Source organism: Halichoeres trimaculatus, unplaced genomic scaffold, assembly GCF_033239565.1.
Source record: "Halichoeres trimaculatus isolate MK-OKI-2021-1 unplaced genomic scaffold, fHalTri1.1 fHalTri1_scaffold_19, whole genome shotgun sequence".
NCBI classification, from domain to species: Eukaryota; Metazoa; Chordata; class Actinopteri; order Labriformes; family Labridae; genus Halichoeres; species Halichoeres trimaculatus.
In genome coordinates, this window is record NW_027437197.1 from 8,142,485 (window position 1) to 8,149,187 (window position 6,703).

At 38.7% G+C, this 6,703-nt stretch overlaps 1 long non-coding RNA gene across 1 annotated transcript in view; it reads right to left on the reverse strand.

The window, feature by feature from the left end:
• The window catches only part of LOC141808457 (uncharacterized), a 113,960-nt gene extending 109,522 nt beyond the window's left edge, over positions 1 to 4,438 (reverse strand). Inside the window, exon 1 of the long non-coding RNA XR_012599902.1 lies at positions 4,344 to 4,438. This is a non-coding gene — a long non-coding RNA (uncharacterized LOC141808457). The remainder of the gene's footprint in view (positions 1 to 4,343) is intronic.
• Between the last annotated feature and the right edge of the window lie 2,265 nt (positions 4,439 to 6,703).

The window sequence follows — 6,703 nt, forward strand, 5'->3', positions numbered from 1 at the left end:
AGACGGGGGCAGCTGTGGCCTGCTGCTGCGCTGCCAGCTCACTCAGCTGTAACTGCTGTGGTGAAGCTCTGGCTGCGGAGAGCCTGACGGCGGCTGTATCTGCAGCAATCTGTGGTCGCAAGTCTGGACCTCAGCTGACCAGAGCTGTGTTCTCATGGCCATCAGAGGGGAAATGAAGGAAAGTCCCAGACAAAGTCATATCCGAGAGAAGCAGCCTTGTAATTCTTCCTGTGCTGGAAAGTAAAATTAGGCATCCAAGGGGCCCAGATGCTTTCTGAAGTTGGAAATATTTGAGGTGACTTGTTCCCACCTGCTGATGTCTGCTGAGCCTCAGACTATGACAATCTCTGACTACTTTTCCTGGTTAACAGTTAGACTGACAAAGAGTATGATCATGTTTCAGAACAGGCTCTGAAAGTACTTCAAGAAAAAAATAATGCTATCTCCCACATAAACTTTATCCTGAACTTTAGTTGTAATAAAATATTATGATGCTGCGAATAATAAATGTTCTTTCTTTCAATGTCTACACAATTGGATGGGGATGTCTGGCCTCTCTGAATCTTCTCTAATTTTGACGGTAACAAACATTTAAATTCTTTTCATCACAATAATTGTATTTACTTATTTATTTATTTATATTCATTTATTTATTTATTCTTTTTTTTTTTTTTTTTTTTTATTTTATTTATTTTTTTTGGGGGGGGGGGTATTTTTATTTTATTTATGTTATTTTTATTTTATTCTATATTATTTTATTTTATTTCTTTTGTTGTTTTTTTTGTTTTTTTTTTTGTTTTGTTTTGTTTTGTTTTTAAGTCAGAAGCAGCTTTGAATTTTCTTGAGCACTTCATTTCCTCCCATTTTTTTCTTTATTCTTCTTTACTCAAGTTTGGACTTTTTCCTGTGTGTGTGTGTGTGTGTGTGTGTGTGTGTGTGTGTGTGTGTGTGTGTGTGTGTGTGTGTGTGTGTGTGTGTGTGTGTGTGTGTGTGTGTGTGTGTGTGTGTTGTTGTCCCATCGGTTCAGGTTGAAATGGATCTGAATGCTTTCAAGGCAAATGAAAAATGCAGGGTAGAAATCACAATAATCTCTTTCAGTGTGTTAATTCAAAGGAAAAACAAAGAGACGTTTGTGATTTCTCAACGATAAATGATATATGAAATGATTTCCAGATAACGTGTGACTTGTCAAAATGACTGCTATGGCTCTTTAGTGGTGATAAAATTCTGGTAGTTTAAGTGTTAAGCCAACAAAGTGCCTGGACCGGATGTTAAAGAGCGGCTCCTTTGAGGTTGACCATGAGTCACTGAAAAGGGGACAACACCCTCCCTCCCCCCTCTTGTGTCCCCTCCCACAGCTTTGAAGTGGTGGCAGATTGTGCACAAACAACATAAACCTCACTGTGACAAACACTGTGATTTACCACCCAGGGCAAGGAAATGGCCACTAAGACAGTTCTATTCAGTTTATAGGGCTGTTTTGTAGCTTTTTCATACCTCCGAGCGGACGCTCTTTTGTCATGTCCACTTTGAGAATGCTGGAAATGAGGATTCCCAAAGTGGAGGCTGAACAAATGCCCGGACAGGCACCTCAGTGGGGCTTACAAGCTGAAGTTTTGTCACAACAAACCTCACACTCTCACTGCTGTGGTCAGGGGACACAAAGGCCAAATGTCTCTGGATTCAGGGGTTACCTCCTCCCCTCTAAGATTCAGATCCAACACTGAAATCATATGAAGAGCAAACTTCTACTTTATTGTTTCTTTATTGGTGGACAAATGTGAGCCACAGTAAGAACTGGTTTACTCCCAGTCCAATTTTTTATTATCTAATATTTCTTTAGTTACATAAAAACAGCTAATATAAGATTCATTATAAAGTGTTTCTGTTAATTTAATTACACTTTAATGTGGACTTTGGTATATGCATACTAAGGTTAATCCCTAGTTTCATTTTAAGATGTACTTAAAAGTCATTGGAAATATGTCACACATGATATTTTAATAGAGCCACAGCTGAGCCTGGCTGGGGTGGGTTATAGTTTAGAGATAAAGGCCTTGGGGTGGGTTTCTTTACTGAGGCTCTCTTAAAGCTCACGTACCTCAAACACCAGTGCACAAGTTACTGTACAGAAATTTTTTTTTTCTTCCCAGTCATGCTTTGGAAACCCCAACTTTCATACACTTCTGAGCTAAATACCCTGCATGAGTACTCATGTTACACATATAAAATTCTAGCAATACTTTTTTGTTTATTTTAAGTCACATTTCAAATTATGAGTGTAACCACCCACAACGTTTTTTTCCTGAGTACTTTTTTACCTGGTAGTAAAGTAAAATTGGTAACCAGGTCTGTACCATTATTGTATTATTATTTGGAACTAATGCATTCATACAGTTATCTCACAAAATGTGCTCTTTTTAAAGTGGGTGGAGTATGTTTTCATCATTTTTGGACTTAAAGTCTTTGTTTTGCTTTTGTTTTTAATTGTCTTTGTTTCTTTGTGTCTCATATTTGTGCCACATAAAAAAGCAGCGCTACCCAAATAGAAGTGACAGAACTTTTGGGGTGTCAAAAAGACATCAGTCAAACACTGTTGCATCAGGATTAATTATGTGATACACCAGAACAGGACCTTAAAAATACTGTAAAAATAATAATTTATAAAAAAAAAATTCTTATAAGGATTGATAGACAAATTAAATCATAAAAAAGGAAACATTAAAGAGAAAAGCATGTAGCTTGAGCCAACAATTACAAACAATCTGTAAGGTTTAAAATCAACACTAGGTGGCAGCATTTTACAAGAAATTTATGCTAGTGTTGCCTCCAGCATTTGATGCTGATTTGGACTGGCTGAAAAAAAAAAAAAAAAGAAAAAAAAAAAGTTTTTATAAGCATCATTTTTATAGACTTTATTGAATGTCTTAAGTTTAATATGTTTATTTTTTTTAAATATTATTTTATTTATTTGTTTATTTGTATTTATTATTGTTCTTTTTATTATTATTATTATTATTATTATTATTATTATTATTATTATTATTATTATTATTATTATTATTATCACAAAATAGAGTGAGGAAATTTCGGACACTTTTATGTCAATTTGAAATAAATTAAAAGTACATAAATTAGAAAGAAAGCAGCTAGGCAGAAGATGCATCTCATAATGCCCTCGCCCTTTGTGCTATCAACCACTTTTCATTAAACCTTTGCTCAAATGTCAAAGAGGAAAAACAGAAAGAAGGTGTTGAACTTAATTAAACGGATCAAAGCATGCGTCTGCGTACCCTTCATAAGGTAATTGGACACACTGACAAGTCGACCAGTTTCCCGCTCTGGGAAAAAAAAAAAAAAAAAAAGAAAGACTGCAGGACTTTCAGGGGTGCAGAGAGTGGAGCTGAATGGACTGTTAGTGATCCAGAGATGTTCAGATAAGAGAACAAAGTCTCCTCTGTTCTCCAGCAGAGGGCTGCCTCACTCACCTCAACCACGCTGCATGATGTGAGTGAAGTCTGCCATCCATGATTAAACAGGTTTAAAGGCCAATAGTGTGTGTGCATGTGTGTGTGTGTGTGTGTGTGTGTGTGTGTGTGTGTGTGTGTGTGTGTGTGTGTGTGTGTGTGTGTGTGTGTGTGTGTGTGTGTGTGTGTGTGTGTAAGTAACTTTGTAGTAGAGGTATTAGTCAATTTCATGAAATTCAAAGTGCAGAGCAGAGTGATGGCAAAATCATATTTTAAGAAAGCCTGATGCCAGATGCACAAAGATTAATGCAATTTGTTCAGTTGGTCAGTTTTGGAAAGACTACTTTACAAGTTTTGCAAGCTAACAAACTATTGCACACTAAGTGAAGTAAAGCTACAGCAGAGAGCAACGCAATGAAGGATTGGTAAATAAAGGCCACTCAGGAAAAGTAGCTCATACTACTCTGAAGACAAAAATAGTTTTCATAAGAGAAGCAACAAAACTGCACTGTCAGAAAGTAACTAATAGCTCAAACGACTGAATATAAACAGGAACAGACTCATCAAGTGCATGAGATTAAAAAATATATAAAAACTGACAAATAAAAAGTTATTTACTTAAGTTACTGCAAAGCGTGCCCTGTTGTCCAAAGGCCAGGACACAAACCGAGTATATAAATAAAAATCATAACCATCTGACTTTTTTCTCTACCATAAGGACCACATTAACTGACCAATAGCTAAGCCACGCCCCCTTCACTCACTTGGAAAACCATGAACAGTCAGTGATAGGCGCCATGGCAGGTGTCACAGAAAGAGACATCTCACAGGATGCTATCAATTTTTTTTTTTTTTTTTTAAACAGAAACAGCTTACCTTACACTCACAATGCCACATATAAGTTGGAGCTCTTCAGACAGGCCTCCTCATCATCATCATGTGCATCATCCTCAGTCTTTGGTGTCACAGTGACTGCATCAAAACAAGCACAAAAACACAATTACTCATCATTTTCATGATTTACATCATCTTAAAACATCAGCTAGGTCTGTCTCATTCAAGTTATGAGTTTGTGCTCGATCATTCTCTAAATTAGGCAATGAGTTCATGTTTTTATCATGTGCCCATTAAACATCTGGAAAAATAATGAGCTGCACCTCAGCCTGCAGATCTTATCGATAAAGAATGCATGTTCTCATATAATCTCACACGGCCTCCCTATCAAACACCGTCATGTTTCTCCTCTCTCCTCTGATCCTGCAGCTTTACTGTCCATGCTCTGCTGTAACATTCCTCTATTCAAATCAGAAAAAGCCCAACAAGCTCATTAAAATTCCTGCTCGTAAGACCAAACCAGCACGGCAGAGAGGAGGCCAGTGAGCCTGACACTGGCATTCACCCTCTTTTGAGGACGTGCACAGGGATGGAGGCTCAGGGAGCCGCAGAGGTCGCTCATGTGCACAGGCCTGTTTTCAGAAGGGGCATTCAGGCATGATGCAGCCACACAGAGGGACAATAGGTGGCAGCACCTCGAACCCTGAAAGCAACCAGGCCTGACAGTCCCCCTGTGAGTCAGGCTCTTTTCATCCTCTGCACCTCTCCTCCTGTTTGTCTCTGCGGCTCAGCTGAACTGTTGATGTGACCTTCTGCCTCAAAACAGCCATGGAGCAGTCTGTGTGGAGTTTATATAATGTGCTCTGATGTTTGTGTGAGACCAGGCGACTCACTTACAGATGCCTCTAGAATCAGATTTAATTTGATGCGTCTGTGTTTGTGCCAAAAACAGCGCAAGCACCTCAACAGGGAGAGCAAGTTATGAGAGGAGACTGAACTTTTTTTGTTTCATTTTTTGGCTAAAGTTGACTGTGCTACCATGTACATTAAGTCATCAATCAGTATAAATATTATGCATAGCGGGATGGATAATGAGCTCTGGTTCAATCAGATGCTACACTGAACATTCTGTGTACTATTAAATGAACTTAACCATCAGAAATCTAAAAAGTTTAGTCCTACTTTAATGTTATACTCCCTTTCAGCAGACTGTCTGCTATAATTTTGTGTTAGTTGCAGGTTTGTACGATAATTTGTGACCTGACAGTGTTGAAAATTATAATGACCCAGAACATACACTGCTCAAAAAATTAAAGGGAACACTAAAATAACACATCCTAGATCTGAATTACTGAAATATTCTTATTAAATACTTTGTTCTTTATATAGTTGAACGTGCTGACAATGAAATCACACAAAAATTAGCACAGGGTGCCGGTTGCCAATTTGCCAATCTTTGTGTTCTCTGGCAAATGCCAAACACTCTGCACGGTGCTGAACTATAAGCACAAACCCTCACCTGTGGGTATCAGGCCCTCACACCGCCCCCATGGAGTCTGTTTCTGACCCTTTGAGCAGACACATGCCATTTGTGGCCTGCTGGAGCTCATTTTGCAAGGCTCAGGTAGTGCTCCTCCTGTTCCTCCTTGCACAAAGTAAGAGGTAGTGGTCCTGGTGCTGGGTCGTTCCCCTCTTTCGGCCACCTCTACGTCTCTTGATATACTGCCCTGTCTTCTGGTCGCGCCTCCATGTTCACTACGCTGACAGACACAGCAAACCTTCTTGCCACAGCTTGCATTGATGTGCCATCCTGGATGAGCTACTCTACCTAAGCCACTTGTGTGGGTTGTAGACTTCGTATCATGCTACCACTAGAGTGAAAGCACCACCAGCATTCAAAAGTGACCAAAACATCAGCCAGGAAGCTCAGGAACTGAGAAGTGGTCTGTGGTCTCCACCTGCAGAACCACTCCTTTATTGGGGCTGTCTTGCTAATTGCCTATAATTTCCACCTGTTGTCTTTTCCATTTACACAACATGTGAAATTGATTGTTAATCAGAGTTGCTTCCTAAGTGGACAGTTTGATTTCACAGTTACACTGTGTTGTTTAAGTGTTCCCTTTATTTTTATATATTATATTGAGCAGTGTATTTCATATTCCAGATCTTAGTATCCAGAATATTGGCAGGATCTGGATCATGCTTTTACATCTGTCAGAAATTATGTTGACCTTGTCTTGTATTGCTATCCGACCATTTATCATAAAGTTATATACACATATGGTGAAAAAGGCCTTATCTCACAATGATAAAGACTAAAATCCAGGATCCAGACAGTGATCCAGATCACCTCCAAAATTTAATCAGTTCTTCTTTATTCCATTTTGAACATTTCTTGAAAA